Below are 26682 nucleotides of genomic sequence, written 5' to 3'. Positions count from 1 at the left end.
CCTGCCTATGCAGGGGGTCAGACTCGATGATCTCAAGCAAATCCCGGGACGTCTCGCTTGCATCCATAGATGCTTCTCAAGCAAATCCCGGGACGTCATTCTCCCCCTGTACTCGGCCTTAGTGAGGCCGCAGCTGGAGTACTGTGTCCAGTTTTGGGCTCCACAATTCAAAAAGGATGTGGAGAAGCTTGAGAGAGTCCAGAGAAGAGCCACGCGCATGATCAGAGGTCAGGGAAACAGACCCTATGATGACAGGCTGAGAGCCGTGGGGCTCTTTAGCCTGAAAAAGCGCAGGCTTAGGGGTGATCTGATGGCCACCTACAAGTTTATCAGGGGTGACCACCAGCATCTGGGGGAACGTTTGTTCACCAGAGCGCCCCAAGGGATGACGAGGTCGAATGGTCACAAACTACTTCAAGATCGTTTCAGGCTGGACATAAGGAAGAATTTCTTTACTGTCCGAGCCCCCAAGGTCTGGAACAGCCTGCCACCGGAGGTGGTTCAAGCGCCTTCATTGAACACCTTCAAGATGAAACTGGATGCTTATCTTGCTGGGATCCTATGACCCCAGCTGACTTCCTGCCCTTTGGGCGGGGGGCTGGACTCGATGATCTTCCGAGGTCCCTTCCAGCCCTGATGTCTATGAAATCTATGAAATTTCCCCAGGTTCAGTTTCTGGAAGGGGTATTTAGCACTGTGAATCCTACATCACACAAGATGAAAGTTCATAAATAAGGTCCCTGTCTAAACTCATCCAAACCTCTCTCTGTCCTTAGACTAGATTGGTAGTGTAAGAGTGATGGTGTATCCGTGATGGTCCAGAAAGTATGCGAGACAAGGATGTCTCAGGGTGGTATCTTTTTATTGGACCACTTTATATAGTTGGGATAAAGTTAGACCTGAGGAAGAATGTCTTGCATTCAAAAGCTTGCCTAAATTTATTCCAACTACATAGTAAATTCTATAAAATATATCACCCTAAGACATCCTTGCCTCTCATTTATAGCTGACCCAAATTCTTATTTTGCAGGACCCAATCTGTCTATCTTGTGTTTCCAAATAAATTATAGGTTTGGGTTGCGATTTTCCTCCCTCTCATGTTGGGGTAAATCAGAAGGAACTGATTTAAAACTTACGGAGTTACACTGGAAACCAGGGAAAAAGTTAAGTCTGTGGATTATTATTTTTTATATGGTACATTGTATTTTAAAAGATACTACTTACCTACTTGTCAAACTGAAGCATCTGTTTAGCTGTAGGAGTGAAGGAAATAAGTTGGTTCTGTGGAAGCTGTATTTCTTTATACAAAGTATATTTTATGGGGCAAGTCTTCAGTTGCTATAAACTGGCACAGCTTTGTTCACTTCAACAGAGCTTTGCTGACTTATAGCAGCTGAGGCTGGGGTCCTAGATGTTGCTTTCCAGTGCTTTATGGGCTCTGTGACCTTGCTTGGCTTGTTTACCTGTTACATGTGTTTCTTGCAGACTGAAGATTTTACAGTCAATGTGAGGTCAAGCTTAGGCAAGCAGGCCCACATGGTGCAGCTTTGTGTGCCTGCCCCTGGAGAAAAAGAATAAATGTGCTGTTACTACATGCTGTAGTCCTTTTCTCTCCCCTTGCCCCGACTTTCATGGATTATTAGGACAAGTCCTGGCAAAAAAAAAAAAAAAAAAAAAAGGGAAAAATGAAAATATAATTAATTTATAGTGGCCTGTAAGTTTTCCATTGAACAGTTTAAAATCAGGGCAAAAGAAGTCAAAGATCAGGAAAGCAGGTGAAGCCTTAAGGATTCTGTGTAGCATGTGCTTTGCAAATTAGAGACCTACTTTTTTTCTTGGTATCAAAATATTTATTGTTTGGACAATTAATTTTTGCACCACTGAATTTTTAATTCCCATTTGTATTAGGAATGGGTAAATGTTACAGCAACAGCATCAAGGAGAATTGAAAAAAATGTGGTGATTAGACCTGCATGAATTCTGGTAAAGCCAGTGAGAATTTAAGGGTTTGGAAGAAAAGAAAAAAAAAAAAAAAAAAAGGGTGGGGGAGAGAGAGAGACAGATTTTCTCATTTGTAATCTTTCCTGACACTTTAGGGTGCTGTTCCTTCAAGGATCAGAGGACTGTGGGAAGCAACTATGCCCATTTTATGGATGGATAAACAGAGGCAGATGGCAGCTAACTGACCTTTTCAAGGTCTCAAACTCAAGCAGGGAAGGGGGTATATAAGAAGTGGAATCTCCTGATTCCCAATCCATTCCTGTGAATATGAGAGAGCACGCCATGCTCGGACAAGGGGTGTGGGAATAAACAGTAATATGCAACCAGAAATGGGTAGTCTTTTATGGTGTCTCAAGATAACTGGTGGGAAATGTCTTGCAGTGTAGGTTTGTAGAAACTTTGTACAACTTCAAGTGCATGTATAGGCCATGTTCTGGGCATCAAAATGGCTGGTTGCATGTTTAACTAGGCACTATATACACACATGCATCTTGTGTGTGCACATTTATTGTTCATCTCCGTTGCATGCAATTGCATGGACACTCGTGCATTTCTGGTTTTCTCAGGGCTTGAATGCACTGGACTGTCAACCCCAAGGTATCAGCTGGTACAAACCTCTACAAGAAACACCAGAATAACTTGTGATTTGCATTGGTACAGCCTATCCTATTTTGAGTCTGCTACAAACTGCACTGGTACTGTTCATACTGTATCATAACTCTGCCTGCTTATACTACAGGCACTGCATACATCGAATCCCTCCAAAGGAGGCAATATAGTCAGGTTAGCATACGAGAGAGATCATGCTGCAGAGCTTCTCTCCGGCTGGAGTACAATTAATGCTGAGCTCTGTTACCTACTTTCTGAGGTGTGGCAGGTGACGGGAGAGCCTGCGGACAGGGTATGCTTGACAGTGGTCATGGGTGGATCCAGGATTTTAAAAGGTGGAAGCAGTGGCTGCATTCCCTGCAAGCACATCATGCCATGGGAGCCACTGGTGGGAACTTTTTTTTAGTCATCAAATCAAATAAGAATCTTTCTGCTTTTCTGCTCTCGGCCACCCTTCCTTCCCGTCTGTGCTGTGGTCCCACTCCCTTCCTTGCCCTCTCCACTTACTCCTCTGGGTGTAGGGGTTTGGGGAGATTTGCCTGCCACCCTCACTGTCCCAGCTGCTCCTGTCCTGCTCCCACTGGGGCTGTAGGGAGTGGGTGTGCAGGCAGCTGTTCCCTCTCCCTGCCCCTGCTCTCAGGCTGTTGGGAAATGCCAGAGGGTGGGCAGCCAGGTGCATCCTGCCTGCTGCTGACACCATACACCACAGCTGGAGTGGGGCAGTGGCAGCTTTGGAGCTCCTGGGTTAGCCAGAGACAGTGGGGCTAAGTATAGAGAGTCAAAAAGCCTGAGGCTGAATCGATTCAATTTTTTCAGGTTAGTCTAAACTGTGTGGGTTGAACTAATAAGCAAGTGCACAGACATTCACTTTTGATTCCAGAAATGCAGCCCGCATACCTGTGATGGCTCAGGCCAGAAGCTGGGGGGTGCTAACGCACTTCTCCCTGCTTAGCTGGAGCAGACTGTTTGGGTCATGGCCAGCTCGCCCACCCTGTGAGTGGGGTGGGGGGTTGCAGCGGAGGTTCTAAGCATCCTGGGATGCTGGGGGACTGAGAGTTGACTTAAATCTGGTGGGATATGGGACAAAAGTTGGTCTGATACTACATCCATCCAAGTTTGTCTTAGACCCATTTTGGACATTTTGAAAGCAGTTTATGCACACTGAACTTCTGTAGGGTTACAGATTTGAACCAGTTTCTGATCATTTATATGGGTTTATACATAATTTTTGCCCCTAGTTTGGCAGTGGCAGGTAGGGAGGAGGCTAAGTGCCCCTGCACACACAAGGCAAGGGAGGAGGTGCAGAGAGTGGGGAGAGCGTGTAGATTTTTACCTGCTTCTAAGACCTAAAGTCCCTGGCTGATGCTCCTGTGAACTGAAAGGTATCTCCATGATCCAAAAGGGAGTATGACGGCACCACTGCACCCTCCTTTGGATCCTTCCCTGGGTTCAGCTGGAGATGGCGCAGACACATCCATAGGAGCTTTTGAAAATGTTACTTCAGATTTTATGTGGAGAAAGAGGTCATGAAAGTTTCCTAGGGGCTAGTAAAGGGAGGGATTAGACCTGGGACTTATGGAGTGGCCCGGGAGTTGGCTGTTATTTTGTTAATGTACAGATGGATTCTGCTTCATTTAGCAGTTTGTTGGGCCTGTTTTAAAAGTAAAACTTTTCTTATTGCAGTAGGTGCTGCAAGTTCACCACCACCACCAAGTAAGGTTTGCCTCGAGGAGATCTGTGGTGGTGGAGCCTTTACTGAAAAGAGTAATAGAAGCAACAACAAAAACAAGGAAAATAAGGCTTTTCATAAGGCATGTCTTTATCTGTACCACTTGCTGGTCTCCATGTATCCTTTATTCTGACACGTTCTTTTTTTTTTTTTTTTAACCTGAGTTGCATGCAGTAATCTAAAAGCCACTGCTGAGAAACTATTTTAATTAGGACTCTTCTTGATTTATGAAATTCAGAGCACTGGGAGGAAGTTGTCCCTGTTGATTAAAATGCTGGCTGAATGATGACACACATTATCTTAAGAGATCCATTAGCAAGCACTTTCCGGGATGTGCTATTCTCTGTTGTGCATGTGTGTTTCTTTCCCATCCCCTGCCTTCTGGAAATCACAGCGGCTGTATATCCTATCTTCTGTTAAGGATCACATTAAGCATTGTGGGTGACAGAATAAGTTGCCTACAATTATTTTACTAGATACTTTCTTGCTGAGAGAAGCTAGTATCATCACCAAACTTTTTGCCAGGGGCGAAGCGACTAACAATTAATTTCTTTGAGAGGGCCTAGAAGAAATGCTGAAAAGGAGACTGGATGCATACCTTGCTGGGGTTATTTGCCCCCAACAGCCTTTCCTGCCCAGAACAGGGGGGCTGGACCCGAGGATCTCGCGAGTCTCTTCCAGCCCTAACCTTCTGTGAGTGGGGTTTATTCTGTTGGAAGATTTACTTTCCTACTCACAGGCAACTGGTGGCACCTTAGTCGAGGGGGCATGGGCCCCCACTGTGACCAATCCTGCCCCCCACGGGTGATCCCATGAGGGCCAGTCATTGTGGCCGATCGCTCTGATCCCAGAAGTGGCTGCAGCCTCTCTCAGAAATAGCTGAAATGATTGCAGTGATTAGCCAGAGGGGCACTGGCGCTCCCACCTGCCCCCACCTTTCCATCACCTAAGTGGTGCGTGCGGCCGGTCAGGCGGTGCACCGGTGCTCTCGGCGGGTGCACGTGCATCCCCTATATGTCGCCACTGTTCCTACTGGGTGATCTGTGCCATAAATCAATTTATACCCCTCTTGTGTGCCCCTCGGGTGACAAGCACACATTTTGGGTCAAAACATGTGGTTCAGTCACTTAGACTGGATCTCTGTGCTGCAGTCCCCTGATTCCTAACTGCATAAGAACAGGCCCAACTAAGTTTTTGGTACTTGGAAGAGTCTTCCCTTAGGAACTTGTGACAACATACATTTTGCAGTGCCACAGAAATGGTGTCTTCCAAACAAAACATGATTTATTCTTTCCCTGAAAATACAAAGGATGAAAACAATGAAAGGTCTATATGCCTGGCTTTACATCTACCTTTTCTTGCCAGCTTCTGTAATTCTTCTCAGCCCAGCTAACTCTGAATCTGGCAGTTAGAAGCAGTGAACTCTTCCTTTCTCTGTGTAAATCCTTTTTAGCTGTCAGCTTTTATTGGCACATCCAAAGTAGTCTCTGGCCATGCTCTCAACTACTTCCATTTCTAGTATCTTGGAGGGTAAGGATCCCCTTCCTTTCTAGTCTCTACCTAATTAGTTGAATTGATAGATCATCCCCATTGTTTCCTCAAGGGGCCCTACCCTTATCATTGCTTTGTTTTCCACTAGACATTCTTTACACCTTCTTTGGATTTAACTCCTGGCATTTGGGCAAGTTAATACCAAGCGAAAAATCTAAGGAGCAAATGATATTTATAGTCAGTACTGCACATAGATCCCTCCTTCTCCATGTTGTCCAAATGATACATCTTGGGTGTGTCTGCATGAGAGACGTACTATGGAGTTGCATGATTAGCTCTGCAGTAAATGTCTCGGCATCTACACATGCATTGTTATTAGGACGGAGTAAACTAATTAAGTCTACTGCAGGATAGTACTTGTAACTATAAGTACTATCCTGTGGTGGAGTTCTTTACTCCACAGCTACACGCATGTAGATGCTGATGGGGCTGACTGGGGTGCAAGGCTGCCTGCTGGCTAGCCCCACACTGGAGCACCTTCATGCCCCAGCCAGCCTCACTGCAGCATGTTGAGCTGGGTCAGAAGAGCCCTAGTCTGGCAGGCTGACCTCCTGGGCACCCTGCCAATCAGGACCTGGGAGCAATAAACTCTAGCCCAAAATGCACCCAAGTTTATCATTTTACCTGAATGTGTAGATGTGCCCCCTGCCTGTTGTTCTAGTTACATTGGGCTTTCAACAGCGAAAATGAGATTGCAATTCTAATTTAATCTCATTCATGGTTACATAATTATTCAGGGCTGTATTGGTTAATAGGAGCACAATCCCAATTTAAGTGGGAGTTGAGAATACTCCTTACCGTATCAAAGCTCAAGCCTTAACTTAAAAGTACTCATTTAGCTCAAATATAAGAGCAGTTGTATTAATTTTCTGTAATGAGTCAATCTTAGGTTGGTAAGGATCATATTTAGCCCTGGTACAAGTAGGTACACATCTGTTTACTTTACTTGATTATCCTTTACCCCAGCTCTGAATTTGACTTCAATTTTCTTTTTCATTAAAGTTTGAACATCAACGTTCATCGCCTTGTTCTGAGACCCCGATTTTGTTTTTTGTGAAACTGCCAAGAAATGGTAGTTTTTCATTGAAATGGGGAATTTGCCCCTGCCAGCTGAGAGCTGGAAGGTTGCCGACTAAATTGTCCAATCAGAACTGGAATTCACATTTGGGAATAGTCTTATTTTAAAAAAAAGTAGAGGCTTTTCACAAAAATTGGGCCAATTTCATAAGTCACAAGTGCACATTTTGATGGCTTAGACTCTGTGGCAGGAGCTACAGAAGCCCTAGTCATCACTGAGGCCCTCTTCCTCCATTTTTATGTAACCTAGCCATGAGGCAGGACATACAGGGCAGGAAAAAGGCATATGTCCATGCCACCTGCCAGTTCTGCCTGCCAGAGTCCAGCTAGGGAGGAAAGAGCAGGCTTCACAGGTCCATTATTTGTCCTCGATGACCAGACAGGTAAGGTAGGGTGTAGACAGGGCTTGGCACTATCACCACTGCCAGCCAGCTCTAAGGGGTTGGAGTAAGCTGTAGCTATGAAGACAATGAGTAAATTACTTTTTCTCTGGAGCCAAGGGGAAGCAAGGAAAGAACTGTGTGAGTCTCTCTGTTTTTCGTTTTTAAGTCTTCTCCCTCCTTATACATGTTTCTCTCACTTTACGCAGGTTCTGTATGTGCAAATTCACTCTTACGCGATGACCCTTTTATACCTAAAATTTGTTATATGCGAGGTAAATTCAGTCTTATGTGATCAGTGCAATGGAAGCCCACAGTCAGCTGCTTTGTGCGCTGCATTGTGGGAGTGACGTGCACCAAAATATAGTCTTCTGTTTGGCTCTGTGCTCCTTGCTCATTGTCTGCGATTCGTGTTTCTGTAGTTGCCGTCCCCGTTATGATAGTGCCCTGTGGTTGTGTGCACTGTCTGCTGTTGGCGAGTACCAAAATTGTTTTGTAAAAGTGGTAGAAATGGGTCTGGGGCCAGTACAGTCGAGGTCTTGGAACGTATCTCTATTTGTTACATTGTAAAGCGGGTTCCTTTTATGTGAATTTGAGTTACGCACTGTTTTCCAGGAATGCATGTCCAGTATAAAGCGAGGGAAACCTCAGCCTGTGTTCAATGCCCTGTACAGTCTAGCCTGAAATGCAGCTTGCCTACCATTCTCTCTGGCATTCCCTCCCTTTGTCAGCTCCTGGCATGGCAGTCTGACTGAAAACCCATCAAAATTCCTGTCCAACTTAAACATTTTGCTTCATACCTTAAAAACCTTCTGGAATATTGTCTTAGTCAAAGCAACTACTTAGTGAGACGAGGCAAACCAGATCAGCCGGGAGAAGCACACTTAGTTATAGCTAGAAAAAGTAATAGAATCAGAATAGGTAAATAATACATGTTCCCCAGCCAGTGGTAAGGGTAGAGATTTACCAACCTCACATTAGAGTCCTCACCTGCCTCTGAGGATCCCTCAAAGAAGAGCAGTACTATAAAATCTGCTAGCTGGGTGCTGGTGAATGAGTCAGGGCCAGCTAAGGGACCAGTAATCAAATCAAATGCAAGCAGCATTTTCACTATTAATACATTTCACAGAAGTTTAGGGCTGGAAGAAAGCTCATGAGATCATCAGGTCCAGTCCAGCTCTGGGCAGGAAAGGCTCCTGGGGTCAAATAATGCCAGCAAAGTGTGTGTCCAGTCTCCTTTTGAAGATCTCCAGGGTAGGTGCCTGCACCACGCCCACTGGGAGTCTATTCCAGAGTCTGGTCGCACAAACATTTCACAGAAAGATGGGTTGCTGCTTCATTTGCACAGGAGACACCCTAGAGGCTGCTGATCCATATTAAAGAGGTGCTTTTTATCTTTGCTCTGTTGCATATTCCTTGGGCTTTTCTTTGTTGTCTTATTCAGGAGTTGCCAAAGAATGGTACTTTCTTTTGTATCAGATTTATGGGGGAGAGCTTGTGCTTTGCTTTAAGGTTATGTTGCTTTTGCTGACAGTGTCCCTCTGTCACCAGCAAGGGACTTGTTCCCATGTGTTCCCAGCCCTTACTCCTTTTCCCCTTGTCCCTGTGTCTCCTGCCTTTTTCCACCTGCAATGCTGTGCCTCCCATCTGTGTCTCTATCCCATGGCCCCCATTGTCCCTCCACTAGCTAGGGGCTCAGGTTAGAAGGGGTGAGGGGAAGAAAGAATCAGTGGGTTTTTTTCCCCATCTGGAGAGAAGGCAGCAGAGGAGGCTGCTGGGAGCTACTGTGGGGACCAGCTGGTGTGGAGGTTGCATGGTGCAGCTCTGCAATTACTCTGTGGGAGTTGCCTAGAACCAGTGCAGAGCAAAACTGGCTCCTGACCCACTGGGCAGGCCCAGAGCAGAGACAGGTCCAGCAAACGGAGCTACAACTCATCCTGCCCAGAGGCTTGGGTAGGGGCCAGTGGAGCTGGGGCCTCTGTGGGAGGAGAGACAGCTCTGGGATGAAAAGCTGCACACTAAGCATGGGAAGGGTCATGTTCCCCAGATGGGTGTGGAGCTCATCTTCTGGCTATTCTGGGCCTGGCCTGGGGTGCTCTGGAGCCATGCTTTCTCCCCTCTCTGCAAGAGATTTTTCTCTCTTTGTCCCTGCTTTCTTTCTCCTGCCACCTGCTGCTGTTTGCAAATTGCAGCTCTCATTTTTTATACTGGGTTGGATGATGTGTGTTTAGAGGACAGCAGCTCCTGGAGTCATGTTATAGGAAGAAAAGGATCTCCCTCAGCTCTCATTTTGGTATGTGGTACTTTCTGTTCCTGATACTTTGTACTTCGAGAGACAACTTGGGAAGCCTGAAGGCTCAATATGTAAGCAAAGGAGATGATAATATCTTAGGATCTGTTATTTCTAATAAATGATTTTTTAAGCCAATCTCATGATTTTGGGGGGTGGGGCATGTGTGGGAAAATGAATGAATGATTTGTGGATACTAAGGATTGGCAGAACCATTAGTGCACAGCTACTTGCCTGAGCTGTCATCTACTCTATTTTCCCTTGATATTGCATAGACCACATGCTAGAAAGTGTTTTCTCACACTTTTGCTATGAAGATCCTTAAGCGTGGTAGGGTTAGAGAAGGTGTTTCACGAGTTGAACTGTGTCAGTCACCTCAGAGGAGACTTATTTCCAGAGTAATGACCTTGGCTTCGGTGAGTAGGTTTCAAAAGCAAATGCCATCCACATGAGTTTGAAATCCATGTGACTGCAGTCGTCTCGTCTCGTCTCGTCTCGTCTCGTCTCGTCTCTGAGCAAAATATCGTTAAGGCTTCTTGAAGCTTGATCTTGGGAGCGGCTGAGCACCCACAGCTCTGTGAGTTGCAAGTGTGTAGCAAGAGCTCAGCACCACTGAGGGGTTGACTGTGTCCGTTTAGAGTGAGATCCCTAACAATTAGCTCTTTTTATATTAGGATTTCATGAGTACCGTGAGAGAATTTAGTTTGTTTTAGTTTTGTCTTGATTTTAACCGTGCTTGTTACAGATACAATTATTAACAGTCTAATAGGATTTCCTAGGGAACTGTCACCGTTGATTGAGTCTCAAATGTGTTTTTAAAAAAAATCTAAGAATTATAAAAATGTTAAAGGTGTGTTGCTATGGTTGGCTTAAAAGGATTGCGCAAAGACACAATTCTCTGTGATATTAAAAAAAAAAAAAATGGATATCCTCCTCTTTACCGTTAGGAATTTTCCTCTGTTTCATTAAATCAACTGATTTAAAAAAATGAAGTTAAAATAAAAACAGCACAACATTTAATCTTCTATTTACTTTTTCAAACAATGGTGTGTTTGAGTGCTACTACTATGTAACTAGTTACCAAGTGAATAATGGCTGTCATAAATTCAGTCACAGGAAGAAATTGCTTTAGCTTAATGTACAAATAGATAGTCAACTTATTAATTGTTTCGGTGTCTTACTGAATTGAAACAGTGCGCTGCTGAGTTGAAAAGGTATATCCTTGTAAGGATATTGGTTTATTTCTCTTCTATTGCATAGTTCTCCCCATGTTCAAAGAGCTTTTCAAGCATCACCTAAATCTCTGTGTGAGATTTTTTTTTTTCAGATTCAGTTTTGCTGAGGTGGAGTTACTTTCATGGTCTAGCTTAGATTTTAGGAGATAGTGGGTGCATTTACATGAGCATATTAAGGCAATGCAATAAACTCCAGTGCTTATCACACCACCATTTATTGCTCCTGGGTACACTGTCTACACATGTGCCTGGGCCAGCAGCATGTTGAGCCAGGTTGGAGCACCCCAACTGGCAGGGGGCCCTGCGGGTGAGCCTGCCAGCCCGGGTCTGCTCCCCTGGCTCAACATGCTGTGGAGGGGCTGGCTGGGGCACGAGGGTGATTCTGTGAGGGGCTAGTCAGGAGGGAGCCCCTGCACTGAAGCACCCTTGTGCCCCAGCCAGCTAGGTCAGCATCTTCTCATGTACTGCTGTGGAGTAAAAACTCCGGTAGCAGGATAGCACTTGTAAATACAAGTGCTGATTCACTGATGCAGTGCTCTCAAAGACCACATTTTGCAGAGCCTCTCTTATGTAGGCTGGCCCTTACTTATCCTTTGTAGTTGGTAATTATACTTCTTGGGTTTCACTTGTTTTCCTAATGGGAATTCATAATGAAAAAAAATAAAGGTTTTTGCAAACAGAAACTTTTCAAGGGTAAATACCACTGAGGATTTATCTGCTAATATGTATTCTCCCTGTGAGTTGAGGTGTGTCTGGTGTCTGGAGTTATCTGCATCTCTGATGGATGAGTTTTGACATATTGTTAATGCTATCTTTTGTTTTAAGAATAAGATGCAAAATGTGCAGCTCAGTTGCAGTAGTGACCAAAAGAATAAGGGCCTTGTTAAACCTTACACTGTGAGCTGCACAAATGCTGATCGGTGTTAGTGTTAGCTTGGCGTTTGGAGCAGTTACACCCTTAGTCTAGAAACCTTCATGACTCTCCCCCACCTGCACAGCTGTGACTTGCCACTAGAGGCCTGTTGAGCAGGGGCAGGACTAGAAGCTGTAGCCATCAGTTGCCATTAGAGGTCTGGTGAGCCAGGACTGGCTTTTGTCTCTGCTGTATGGGTGGGGTGTGAGGGAGCCTGGGGTACTGGAGGACTTCAGTTTGGACAGCACACCTGTGGGGAGTGGCCACACCTTAGTCGAGGGGTGGACAAACTATGACCTGTGGGCCAGATCCAGCCTGCCAAATGGATCTGTCCAGCCCATCACTGCTCCTCTGAAGGAGAATTGTATCCGCTCTGCAGCTGCCCTGGCTTTCAGTGCCTCTTGCCCCTCTCCCATGTAGGCTGGCTGCAGCAGCCACTCCCCACCCGGTCTGGCCCACACTGTTCCATCCTCTATCCCCGAGTGTGCATGCCAAGGCAGGGGGCACTGAGCTCCTGGTCAGGCTTCTGCCCAGTGAGGCTGTCTGTGTACTGCTCTGGCCCTGCAACCAGAAAGCCCAGCCCGCCATGAGTTGAAGCTCAAGTAAGGCTCTCCCCACTGGAGGGGGAGGGTTGCAGGGGCAAAAAGGCCAGGAACCATGGGTTATCTAGGCTCTGCTGGGCCAGGGACTGGTAGGGGTGTGAGCACTGCTAATGGGGTGCCATCCCATGTGCTGCTTTGGGCTGTGCCATGTGGGCACAGCTGGAGTGCCTCGCATGGCTCTTGCCTGACCCCAGCATGGCTTCTGCCTGACCCCGAGTCCCCAGGACAAGGCCAAGTCAGGCAAGAGCTGCGCCAACTGCACCCACATGGTCTGAAGCAGTGCAATAGGAGCATAGTGCGGCATTGGCCTGGACCAGCCCAGCTACGCCTGGATAATCCATGGCTCCTGGCCCCCTTCTCCCTGCAAAGCTTCTCTGTGCTGGGAACTTGGTGCATGTGCTGGGGACTCCAGGTGGGGGTGCAAGGAGAAGGGGGAACAAAGGTTAGGTTCCCTTAATCTTTGTCTACTCATCTCTCTGCCCTTAGATTAGGGGTGGGCAATTATTTGGGCTGGAGGGCCACTTAGGGAGTTTTGGGGATGGGGTAGTGACCTGGCCTGTGACAGGTCACCAATATTCCCTAAGTGGCTCTTTTAGCCCAAACAATTACCCACCCCTGCCTTAAAAGAACAGGAGCTGGGTAGTGAGAATCAGAGATAATCCTGCCATGGAGTGATATAACTTTGAGCTGCATAACGAGAGCTTAAAACCACTTTAATGTGTGGACAGCCCAGGGGTTAAGAGCTCCAGGAGCCTCCCAAAATGGCCATGTAACAAGACCCTAATTCATGCCGTGTACATGGAACTAACCCCATTTTAAAAGAATATATCTAGAAATGACAAAAAAAGTCAGTGTTCCCACATGCATTCAGCTAGAAATTGTTTCATGTTAACAATGTCAAAGGTGTTTTGATCAATTCGGTGCCTCCCTTTCACTGCCGGTTGTTTTTGTATTACTGAGTTCAGCTAGCAAACCACACCTTCAGCTTGCTGAAGCGTTTCCCCCTTAAATCTTTATTGTAGCACCGAACTCTGATTTTTTTTTTTTTCTTTCTCCTTTTCCTACCGTACAACTCCCACTGTCATCAATGGAAGATCCGAATCCTTGAGTCAAATGCTGCTTCATGGATCTAAGAGGAGAACTTCACTTCATGCTCAAGGCTCAATGGCAGGTACTGGCAGTATGATGAGGGTGTTTCAGAAAGTAATGGCGATTTTGAAATGAGACCAATTTGTGTGCAATGAGTGGGAAACTACACAGCACTGGGGAGCACTGGCGGTGGCTGTGTTGAATGCACCCATCGTTAACTATTATATAGAGAATTGATGTGGTCCAGTAAATGATCATTGCACACAAAATGTTTTTTTTTTTTTTTCCCCAGCATTTCCATTAGTGTCTGAAACCCTCAAATATTTGACACCTTGGAGCTTATGTTTTATAGAAAACGGTTGGCTAGCCTGTTAGAGAAGAAGGTAGCCAACCTGGCTCCCAAGATACAAATGAGATGAATTATAACACTTGTATTAATCAGGAAAATTATTAACAAAAGTTTTCACACCTCTAAGGTGTTGGATACAAGAGGCTGGCAGAATGCTTGGGGGTCATTTGGCTCACCTGCTTATTTTCAGCTGTTGTTTCACAGGGAGAAGAAGTGGGTTGGATGACAATAATGAATAGCAGATAATGTGGCCTGTGTGAAGTTGAAAGGGGAGACAGCCAATTAGGATGTGGGCCATGCTAAACCTTGGCAGCAGTGAAGAGCGGTCTCTTGATGCATACTTAGGTGAATCCAGAACCTTCAATACAAAAAAAAAAAAAAAAGAGGCATCTGGAACTAAAAGTGAACTTCTTTAGCAGCATTAGCATTTTTATTTATTATTAGAATTGTATAAAAATATATGATGGGGAAGAGCATGTCATCTAAGAGGTGGGCTGACTTCATGTTGCTGGGTAGGAATAGTAGTGAATTCATGAGTGGTTGGATTTTTGTCTAGTGACACATCAACAATAAGCATATGCACTGTGCCTTACCTTCTAAAGGTGTCTCATCCCTGTTAAAATGAAGTGGTGGGATATTAATGGGGACGGAGCTCTTAGTCTCTCTCCTTTCTGCCACTCACTTTATATTTGAGTTTGAAAGAAATCTTGTTTGTCAGTTTTCAAATCTGCAGCTTGCAGCTGTGGCAAAACATTTGGATAGAAACCTATTTTCTAAAATCTACTTAGGATAAAATGGCCTTTTTTATTGTTTACTTCCAGCTTTTGAAAGAAGTTTTGTTAAAGCCCAGCTCCTGCACCTGCGTTCCACCCGAAAACTGTCTCTTCAAATTCTCCAGACTGATTTGTCATTTTCTTACTTGCCACAACCAGTTGTATCTATTATTGCATTACATTGCTGACATAACTTAATGCCTCGTGACAGGTGCAGCTGTGTATCACTGAGGCTTGGAAATGTGAAGAAACGGCAGACCCGTCTGGCAAGGGATGGTTGCTCCCCTATGTATTTCTTATTTGTGGAATTTCCTTTGCTCTTTGTAGAGGGCATGGGAGACGGTGTGCTGACTGAGGGGAATCTTTCCATATTTCACCTTTCCTTTTTGTCTGTCCTCGTCCCCCACCCTCTTTGCCTCCCTCCAGAGAGCTGCACACGGCTCTCCTTGAAACGCGCCGTTGCAGAGCTGAGTGTTGAGCAGAAGCACGGTCTATGGTGACATTCAGTATTGCCGGCCTCTCATCCCACCAGGCTGCAGTAGAGTTGAATAGCTCCCATTCAGCCTGGACAAAATGGAGGACTAATGATGACAACTGCTGATCTCAGTCTGAATGTGTGCCCTGAATTCATCTTGAGGATTATGGGATCCATATAGACCTAAACCCATGTTCTGTTTTTTGGGAGATGGTTTATTTATTTTTTTAAATCAGGAGGAGGCTATGTGATCTTTATATCTGACCTAGAGGCCATGAAATTTTACATAGCAATCTGCTATAGTTGCAATGCGTTTTAGTTGGATTAGAGGATATCATTTAAAAAAAAAAAAATCTAATCTCCATTTTTAAAACTTCCACATGAGGTAGAATTTACCGTATCTCTTCCTTTTTTAAATAGTTCCTGTGTTTAGTTCCTTTTGCAGTTAAACATCTCTGCTTTATTTCCAGTTTAAACTTCACTGATTTCAGCTCTTACTCTTTGGATCTTAATATATCTTTCCCTCTAAACAATGAAATCCCTCAGGGGCAGGACACTGAGCTACATGGACCAAATTGCCTGTTATGTTGTCATTTTTTCAAAGTCTGCTGCATCATTGCTAAACCAAGAGGCTAAAGACAGATATCCCTAAGAGATTTATAAACAGGCATGCCTGTGTTTGCAGCATCCAGTCATGCCCTCAGCACCTTTTGTTGTCTGCTAGCTAAACTCTCCAGTTAGCTGCAGCTGTGATTACTAGCATCTCCCATTTGATAGCTGGTCTTGCTTTGTGTGTGTGGGTGCGTGTGTTTGTATTGCACATCACTGAGTCAAAGGCATGAACAAAGAGCCTTGCATTCTATGGGCAGCAGCTCGATCGTGTAAAGCCGAGCAGGAACTTGCCTTTAAATGAGCTTGTAGCAATTCAAATAAGCTTTCTGGACCTGAACTATGGCATATCAGCCATTTGTTCCTACATTGTATGTATACCCTTCGCACTTTACACTCGTATGAACAAGCTTCTCCCTGCTGTTGTCATGGGCCATGTGTAGACGAAACAAGGGGCATGCACTTTATAGTGCATGACACTTTAAAACAGGCTAAATGCTTTTGCACCGCTTTAATGGTGTTGGTGTTTGCATGCCTCGGCAGTGTATTGCTCATTAATTCTAGCTGCTGGTAGGATATTTGGTGGTGTAATGCACCTTAAATGACTTGGGGCACAGCAAACTAAAACTCCTCCAAGGAGTTTTAATTTGCTGCCCCTTCAGCTGCGGAGCGAAGCACTGGGATCCGTGCAGCTCAGGGGCTTTGCAGGAAGCCCTGCAGGCAGCCTGGCAGCAGCCTGGGAAAGCAGGCTCTGCCCAAGAAAAGCAGCGAGCCTGATCTCCTCCCCCCCGCCCCACTCCCTCCCTGAGCCTGCCGGCCTGCTTGAGCTGTATGGGGGCCCAGTGCTTCCCTCTGCCACTCCAGTGCCCCCCAGGACTGCCCGAGCTGGGTGCCTGCAGGTGGGTGTCAACTGGGGGTTACTGCCACTGAGGAAGACACCAGCCCCCTGACAGGCCAGGGACTGCTCCGCCCACTGGCAGCTCGCCCTCCCCTCCCTGCTAGAGAGGCAGGTAAGTCAGCGGGGTGTGTGCACAACAAGGGGGTTTAATCTACCTAAATTGAAGCGGTGTCTTTAAAAACTCAACGCTTCAATTTAGGGCTGTCATTTCATCTACACATGCCGATGGGTGGTATCACAGAGTACAGATCCAAGTGTGAAGCAGGTGGACTATTTTCTTTCAATCTAAGTGAGTATAACTTTTTGGCTGCTGCAAGAAATTATGAAAGTCAAGGCTTCTTGACTGTCACAGGCATTTTACAGTAGAGACTGGCACATAAGTGTGCCTTTCAGACAAAATCTATCAAGGGTCTAAAGAGACAAACTATAAGCAATAACAGCTGAGGGTTAAGAGGAAATAACTTATCACTGGGTGTAAAAAGAGAACCATTTTTAACCTAACTGACCTCTGAGATTTACAACTGCTCATCTTGCTACCTAGATGTGTGAACAAGAACCTGTTTTACTTGTTTTAACTAAGGTACCTGGTTCTTTTCTTTGGGAGGGCAACTTATTACAAAGCAATATGAGCTCTCTAGCTTCCATGCCCTTTTTCTTGAAGATCAGGTAGCTATGCTGAGCTGGTCTTTGAGGTCCATGGCACACGATGCCTAGTTTTGCAAAATAACCTTTTTCCATTAAGGCTCAGATTGCAGCTGAAGGAACCAAGGTTGCCAAATACTGTCTTGCAGCCACAAGGCTGAGCCACGTTCTCTGCAGAGAAGTATTGCCTATCATTACAGGAACTGAATTTTTGAAGGCAATAATTATTACTTCAGGTACCCAGGTTGTAGTCCTATTGGTCTAGAGGAAAAGACAATCAGGACTCATAGTAGAGATGCTATATTTTATTAGACCAACAAGATTTTTGCAGAAAAATTTATTTAATTGCAAGCTTTCAGGCACAAACACCCTTCATCAGGCATTGGAGAAAAGATTGTAAAAGTTCTCCTGGGTAGAAATGAAAGTTCAGCTTTCATAGGATTTCACAGAGGAGTCAATAGATGGAAAACTCCTCTGGGCAGTCAGTTCATAGCTGGTATGAAGCCTCTCACCTCCTGTGAGGATAGGTGATGATGCAGATTACCTTGAAACAAAGGCAGGAGTGGGATCTCAGGTTTCAGGTGGTCACGGTTGCTTCCTGCTTGGGAAAATATGAAGATTTCATTTAAAAAAAGAATTACTTGGTATTCTAAGCACTGCTGAAACATAGGTTTTCTACATGGCCTTGATCAACCTTCAGGACTTTCTCAGTTTCCCCATTTGTAATATGCAGATGAACCTTCGCTGCTTCATGAAATAAGAGAGGATGGCGGTGTGCCTTATGGTTGTAAAACATTGTACGTGCACTACACTTCACTAGAATATACTTGCAGCATGCCAATGGTTATTCAACCTATTGAAGCATTTTTATTAAAGCATTTTTTAAAATAACTCCCCCTTTGTCCTACAAGGTGCAGTGTTCAGCTGCCTAAGAGCTCATCCATCCTTTATTATTTTTTGAATTATTTTCGCGTCTCTGTTTCTCCTCATCTTTGTTGGCGCTTGTCTTTTTTTTCATTCCATCATATGTTAAACAAGCTTAATAGCTAGGCACACCGGGCTGTCTTAGCTTTTGTCATCTATCATCCCTATTAGAATATTCAGTGCTTCAGAAGCATAATTGTTCTCACGTTTCCAGTGGTTACAGTGCTGGCTTCTCCTGGTTTATTTTCCTCTTTTGTTGTTGTTGTATTATATGTAGCTTGGAAAACAGAGTGTAATTGCTTAGATTTCATAGTATATAAGAGACCCCAAGGTAGTCTGAAAGAAATTGTGATTCTTTCCTGGCATACACACCTATTGATAATGGTCATTGCCATCCAAGGGAGTTTACAAACTTGAAAAGCATGGGGAAAAGGCTTATGGAGCTTAGTATGGCATGGGTAATTTAAAGCTTCTGTTGGCCTAGAAGGGATAATTTAGGTTGGGCAACACATATTGCATTGAGTTTTTATCATATTGCTTTATTCCCTGACAAACAATTTCCCTGTATATTTGTAATGGATATCATTATCCTGAGACTCTTGCTGTGTGCTAAAAGAACTTTCTATTTTATTTTTGTAGAGCCTCAATATTACATCAGAAAAAAGAAACAGATAACAATAATTTTATATGCCATCTTATATGCTTTTGCCAGACAGATGTGACTAAGCTACAGTCATTATAGTATTAGTGATAAGTATTTCTGTAAAACCTTGGATAGCTCTCCCCTCCAACATTACTTATTTCCTCTTCTCTAGTGCTTGGTTTTTCTTACTTGTTACAAGGCATTCACTTATAGTAGAGGGGGATAATTGTTTATGCAGTATTTACAGCTAATCTTTGTGAATATTGGTTATTGAATGGGCCTTCCAAAATATACACAAGGTGAATTATGCCATGGGAATAAAAATCAAGAAGTACCAAAGAAAATATGGGAGAAATCACCCCAACTCTGTTGCAGTCAGAGGGACTTGCCAGGGCTCTGAACCTTTGAAAATCCAGACATTTTGTAACAGCTTCCTTTTCATAACACAGCATAGCTGTTATAAATATGGATCTGTTCTGGAAAACAGGTTGAATGTAGGGCTGTGCGAAGCTTCGGGTGGTGATTCAATTCAGAGGAGATTTGGCCCGAATCGGTGGCCAAATCTCTGAATCCAAATCGAATCGAGACCAATTTAAAGGTCTGAATCTTTGCCGAAGATCTGGAGAGCTTTGAAAAGATTCGGAGAGCTTTGATTCAGGCAGTCCCTGGTGGCTGCAGCAGGGAGCTTTAGCCACTCTGAGCTGGTAAGCTGCCCCATGCCACATGGGGGGCTCTGCATGATCCCACTCCCCTGGCCCCCCCCCACAGCTGCCTCGCCTGCTGGGGCTCTGGCCTTTCAAGAAAAAAAAAAAAGCTGAGAAAAGCCCCAGGACTTACCGTTCCTGGTGCAGCTTTGGGGCTTTGGGGGCTCATGCAGAGTCCCCCACCTGGCATGGGGCAGCGGGGATTGCCCCATGCCGGCAGGACCAGTGACTCCCAGGGTTTCTTCAGGTTTTTTTTTTTTTCTCTTAAAGGGCTGGAGGTGGCCCATGCGGGGCACCAGAGGCCTCTCCTGTCTCTATTGTAGAAGCGCAGAAATGTGCGAAAACCTTCCTGATTATCATCTACTAACTCTTAATTCAAATTGAAATTTGTTTTGAACTGTGTGATGCAAATCAGTTAACATGGGTTAGAAAACGGTGAGCACCTGTACAAAAGGTCTATTTTATTAACTGTATCTGGCAGCGGTAAACTCATGGATGACTACTGCAGGGTGAATACCCAGGATTCATAGTGGCATTTGCTGTGCCAAGGCAAATGGAAAATGGCAGACTGGGATTTGTAACTGCAGAGCAGACTGAGATTGGGGTTTCTTGGCACTTTGTTCAGGAGTGTGTTTACTGCTTCAGCAAGGAGTGACATCCCCATCTTCCCTCTCCTTGCTACCCTGTCCACCCCTGCCAACTTCTTAATTGCTTTCATACTTGTCGTCTCTATCTTGTTGGGGATGGAGACTTTGCCAGCTTGCCTTGCTCTTATTCAAGTGCGTACCTTGCCTTGGGAAAGTAAAGATGTTGTACTGTCTAATGGGCATGGGGTGGCACAGCTACATGCCATCAGCACAGTGAATAACCTGGAGGCAGTGTACAAAGGGTGGGTTGGGGCGAAGATAACAGGCCAGAACACTGCACAATGCCACTCTTCCAAAACCCTCATGACAGATTCATGCTCAAATCTCTTTTCTAGATAGCTCTGAGAAAAAAGAAAAAGGATGGGAAAGGAGATGGACCCCCCCGCAACAGTCTAGTCATTGTTTTTGCCATGACTAGGAGTATTGTTCCTTACACAATGCTTTCTGGCTGGCATGGGGGTGGCAGTGATGTTGTTGCTACCAGCTAAGAGATTTTTGTATAAGAAGGCTTCATGCAGCCTCAAGTGGATGGGTTTATCCTGTGAGGCTTTTTCTGCTCACACAGTTCACCTACTCTGTTGAACTGTTTAAAAACTTACCTTGGAGGAGCACTTTTCAAACACTCAGCCCACAAGGTTGTGTTTGAAACAAAAATTAATTTAAATTTCCAAGTCTAATCACAAAAGGTTGACAGTGCACCTTTAGGCCTAAGGATAGTTATTCAGAAAGCTGAATGGTTCACAAGGTTATGTGCAAAGCAGGACTAACAAGATGCTGAGAAATAATAGTCTCATAAGGGAAAGGCTTCAGATTGTAGTGTGTGCAGCATAGAGATTTAATGCAGTTTAGATGCACTTGAAAATCATCACTCATGGTTTCAGTCAGTATTTTTCCTGACCTTGGAAACACCTAGTGGGAGGAACACAAACAAAAATTCAAACATCAGTAATCAGAAAACACACGCACATGCCTTATTTTTCATTACATCCCATTTAACATTAATGCACGCACTTCTTGCTAAGTTGCCTGGCCTTGTGTCAGTGATAAGCTTATAGACCAGCATTAGCACAAGTAGATTAAAAAAAATAATAAACCCTAATAGAAATCTGGCCTCTCTCTTTCAGAGGGTTTTTAACATTTTTGGGGGTGAAATATGGAATGTCTTTATAGCAAGGGTGAGCGCTTGGAGTGATATGGGCTGACAGGCTGACCAAACAGCCATAGCAACAGTAACTGCTTTCCTTGTGATAACAGTTAAGTAAAAGGTTATGCATATTGCTGCATCTCTCTGTCTGCTCCTCAGTGTGGCTCTAGACAAAAGCAGGAACAGAATCTTATGGCAAAAGCATCTATCCATTTAGAGCGCGAGTTGCAGAATGCTGATTAAGTAGTTAAAGGAGGTAACTTTTCTCCCAGGGTGTATTGTCTCTCCAAATTAATATTGAGAAATCTCTAGATTATAACAGTTTGCTTCAAGGATTTAATTAAAAAAATATTAAAATAATAGTTGCTTGAGTAAACCTCTGCAGTGAAGTCCTGGAAGCCCAGATAAAGTTAAGACAGCATTTTTTTTTTTTTCTTTTCTGAGGCAATGCTGAACTTGCAAGGCTGACCTAAACAATATTCAGTATCGACTTCAAGCCTTCAACATTTGTCCCCAAAGCTCAGACAGCTTGAAGGACACAAACAAAGAAATCTCCTAGGATTGTGGAAGTTCCTAATTGTTCCCAAAACAGAATACCAGGGATTGAATGCGTGACATGGATATGATTTAGTTCGTTGTGTGTTTCCACGCGCAGCATTCATGCTGGGTCGGACCTAAAATAGCATTCACAATAGCCACTCGGAGTCCTGGTAACCCATAATGTTTCTCCATTTTCATTCTTTTGTTTGTTGGACTGCCTGTTTTTGGAGTTCTGCCACATTTGCACAAGTCATTTCTTGGACTATAAGCTTTTAGTGGCAGGGATTGTTTTTACACAGTGCTTAGTAGAATGGGGGCGCCTATACACGTGCCTCAAGGCTGTGCAAAGCAGATAATTACAGCACATTGGAGCAGACTCGACTAATCGAGTCTGCTGGAGATGGTAACTATCGCACTCCAGTAGACTCCAGCGTCACGTGTATCAGCATCCCTGTACTGAAAAACAGTGACGGGGTGCTCACTGGATGAGCTTTAGTTAAAGCTTCCTCACTGACTAATTGAGTCTGCTCTGAACAGCGCATTGGAGCAGCCTCGAAGTGCATGTGTAGGCGCCCGTAGAGCCTAAATGACTTCAAAAAGGTGCTCTTTAATGCCTGTGATGAGACGCATTAGTGTGGCAGACTGAGGAACTGAGTACAATGTACCTGTTTTGTGCATAAATACCAAACTCTACCTGTCACGATGATAAATTCAAAACTGTCCCCAGAAATAAATTCACCATAAATAAAACTAACTTAATGGGGCATGAATTCTGTGTATTTTGGATCTATCCATCTTGACTATGACCCTGACTTAAGAGAAGGATTCATTAAAATCTACTAGGCAGTTAGCCAGTTCTTTTAATTTATATCTCACTCAGAAAAGAAGTAAAATATACAGCTGTTTAAAGTCAGCATTTCAGTACTGTATTTAATTACCAAATGTCCTGCTCTGATGTGTTCACGTGATTAATTTTGCAGCCCTAATTCGGCAGGGTTTGTTTTTTTTTGTATTTAAATTAAATGGGACACCATCAATGACAAAAAAACAGGACTCCACTGAGATGTACTACAAGAGTGAATGAGCTAGATTACAGTCTCTAATAGCATGGCATATGCTTAAGAAATGTCCTAAGTGTTTGCTTCATGATGTAGTTATGTTGAGGGTGGTAGGCTGTTTATAGTCATCCAAGTTTGACCAGGTCAGTTGTTCAAAGTGCTTGAGAATAGATATACCTGTTTTATGCAACATACCCAAGGAGTGCTGCTCCAAAGTAATGGGCTTAAACTAAGTCTAAGTGAGGCTGCTGGGTATACCATACTTCAAATGAAAACTGAGCTTATGCCAGACCTAGCTAGAGGAGGTCAGCAGGTGTTCCCGTGTGGTTAATGAGGTATTCCAGTTTGTTTTAATAAGCAAGGCCACATTTTACCCTAAGTTATACTTTGTCCCTTTTGCATTGAATGACATTTCCTATGTGTCACTGAGCACAAAAGTTTCCCAGAAACTAAAGCAGATTTCAATCCCATCACTGCAGCATGATCACGTGATGGGCCCTGCACTCCGGTACGCTCTGGGACTGCAGCAAGTGGATGTGGCTGATGCCATATACACGTTCTTTCTGTTTGTTTCCCTTAACCAGATCTGCAGACTTTTACCTGTCTCATGTATTTTGTCTTCAAGTTACTGAGATCTAATCTCGGGTGTCCAGTACTTTTCCATCCCTAGCTTTGGTGTATGAGACAGATGTGGCATTTTTGGATTTTTTGGGGGAGCTAGGTAGGGAGAAGCAGATAAGAAGTACCTTGTATACCAGAAAAATATTAATATATATTATTAAAATATTATTCAAATCCCAGTAAACCAATTGCAGTCCTGGTTCAAATAGGTGTCATCCCATTTGATTTCAACAGAGTTGCGTTTAATTTTTACTAGGACTCATTATTGTCAACCACTGGCGAACAAACATTTTTAAATCAGAGCAGCAAGTGCTGGCTGCTGAAAATCAGTTAGTCTCTTTTCCAGGGAAACACAGAATAACAAAGAGCCACATCTAGCATTTCATAACTCTGTAATTACAGCAGTGATTATGAGAATGATAGATATCTAATTAAAATCTGTGGAAACTGCAGTCAGTGAGAGATATGAGTTAACTCCCCAAATTGCATTTTTCTCTTAAGTTCAACCATTTTCTTCAAACACATTTCAGAGCTGCCTTTTGATGCTGCGACATTTTCTCTAGCCTGTTATAATGAGGCACCTCTATAGGTCATGGCTAATTTGAACAGGTAACTGATGAAAAACAGAAAAAAAACCTGTCAGGATGAAATGGGGGAAGGTTTTCATTTTGGCTTCGTATGTAATACAGGTTGTGAGTGACTGGCAGTAGTTTCGGTTGTGAATTTTCATGCAGAAAATTCATAAACAAGAATTACACACTGAGTTTTAGTGTCTTTTAATTTTTATTTTTTTTAAAAAGCTTTGAATCTCTAGCTATCTTCTTAATAAAGATGGTTTGGAATGCTATGCATTGAGAAATCAATACAAAGGCCTGGTAGGGATTGCTAGGGCTCTGTTCATTTCATTTAATCACTAAGTTCTTTTCTTCTAAGAATGTCACTACTTACATACCCTACAACACTACTGTACATCAGTGTTCATTCAGTAGCTAATTACATCAGGTTTTCCCATGACAGTGACTAACAATTTTGATTTCTATTACAAAGGGCTGCATGCCAGCAAAGAGGCCCAGGAGTCTAATACTCAAATCTATTAGATGTTCTGCTATGGGATAGCCTGTGTGCATCCTTCAGCCACTGGTCAAAACAACATATTGCTTGTGGCGCCAAGCAGCCATCTACATTACATCCACATGCTGATTTTTTTTCTGCTGGAGAGAACAGGTCTTTAAACTCCAACTGCCCTAAAAAAGCAGAACATCTGCTAGACTTATTGGCCTCTGCTGAGCCAAAAGTCAGTTGATCAACTCTTCCGTAACCAGCTCAAGATAAAACCTGAAAAATGTTTAAATGGTATGCTAGATAGAAATTAAATGCACTCAATGCAGGTAGCATCTGTGGAGAGTCAAGACATGATCAGACTGTACTCTGGCTTATTTAGTCTCACCCTGTGATCGTATTATTTTCTGAGTTTACCATGTCATCTTTTCATGGTGCAAAAATTTTTCCGGCTTCAGCTTTTTGACCTGATGATGATCAAGTTTAAGGAAAGAAATTAACAATATGGTAATCTAGTTGCGCAGAATTATACACCTGTATGACTCCCAGGATCCTGCTTTTTTCACCTCTCTGTTGTCACCAAGAGCAAGATCTTGTGCCGCTATAAGCACTGCTGGTCATAACAGTATTTAGTGCCTTTTTCAATCAGTGCAGGTTCCAGTGACCTCCTACAGCAAGTGAATTGAACAGGGGAGAATGTATTGCCTTTTATTGGTTTACATTCACCTGCATTAATTTGCTGCTGCCTCCTATTATGGGACAGGAAAAAAGGCATTTTTGCTGTCCTCTCCATAATCTAAAACACTTCCATTAAAACCCACCTAACTCTTCTTACATGGGAAAAGGAACCAAGTTCTCAGCCTTTCCTCTTATGTAAATATCACTGTACTATAATCGACAACTTGTCTATCCCTTGTGGACCTTTCCAGTCTTAGCTTATTTTCTTTCCTTAATCGTTTTGATACCCCATAAATAGCTGGTCTGCATTGCTAGAATTAAAAAAGGATATGGGGGATTTACAGTATTTGGTGTTTTACTAGCTTTGAAGTCAGACTGTGAACCTTTGGACCATCCTTTTGGACAGCAAGTTCACAGTTTTATATTTTATGTTTGGAGTTTTTTGCCGTCTATAATGAACCTGTTGCTTTCCGTGGGAATGTTTTATCATTTATTGTGACATCCTGTTCTACACTTTTCCATTATTGAACATAATTTTAAATTTTAGCCCAGAGAAATCCCGTGATCACAAAAGATTTTTTGTTTAAACTAAGAGAGAAACTGCTCTTTTATTTTTTTTTCTCTCCCAGTAATTTCTTTTTTTTGGGTAGAGAAAAAAATAAATGCAAGTTTCAGACTTCCAGTCGTCATACAATGAATCACAGTCCAATCATCTGATTGCTTGTGAGCAGAGAATAAAACTCAAGACTGAAGCCCCATTTTTATTCATCATCTAATCATAGCACAAAGGGAGCTCTACAAGGAGGACCAAAATGCACATTATTTTATAGATATCAAAATATGCTGGGAGTGCAACTCCTGATACAGTATGCAAAGGATTGGAGAGACGTGTACAATTTTTTTTTAAGTGACTTCTGCTAGTAAACATCACATTTTTGAACCAGTGACTGGAAAATCTCTAATACTCCTGTGTGGCTAAGCATTCAAAAGAATGGTTCCTTGTATAATTTCTTGGTTCTGTGAAATTAGACTGGCAATAGTGCAAAACTGGCTGTGGTTGTAGATACCTCCTTCCACTGAGGCTGCTTATAGAAGTTGCTAGGCTCCATTTGCTACTGCAAAGGGGACTGAAATATTCATCACAGTGTCTTGCTGCAGTGACTGCAGCACCGGCGACTGACTTGGAACATCCTGAATAGACATTTCGAGGTAAGTCAAGAAAACATCATAGAGAACATTTTCCAAAAGCATTTCCAGTCCTCAAACATTTTTGGATTCAGCTGTGATCTTAACAGTCACCCAAATTTTGATAAATGTAATATGAACCTGGTCAATTATTTCTAATAACATAAATACCATGCTGGGTCAAACCACAGGTCCATGTAGCCCAGCATTGTACATCTCAGTGGCACAGAGTGGATACTGAAGGAAGAGTGTTTATG

The 26682-nt window shown here is 43.6% G+C and overlaps 1 long non-coding RNA gene across 2 annotated transcripts in view; it reads left to right on the top strand.

Moving 5' to 3' along the window:
* Positions 1-26682, top strand: part of LOC102386421 — a 129098-nt gene that overhangs the window by 52772 nt on the left and 49644 nt on the right. The window contains exons 2-3 of one of the 2 annotated variants that reach the window (XR_001358086.1): positions 13482-13558; positions 14647-14745. This is a non-coding gene — a long non-coding RNA (uncharacterized LOC102386421). Of the gene's footprint in view, positions 1-13481; positions 13559-14646; positions 14746-26682 lie in introns of those variants that run through there. The other variant, XR_323938.1, reaches the window with a different exon arrangement.

This window comes from Alligator sinensis, unplaced genomic scaffold, assembly GCF_000455745.1.
Source record: "Alligator sinensis unplaced genomic scaffold, ASM45574v1 scaffold157_2, whole genome shotgun sequence".
Classification (NCBI taxonomy): Eukaryota; Metazoa; Chordata; order Crocodylia; family Alligatoridae; genus Alligator; species Alligator sinensis.
This window is presented reverse-complemented; position numbering and strand designations above follow the sequence as displayed.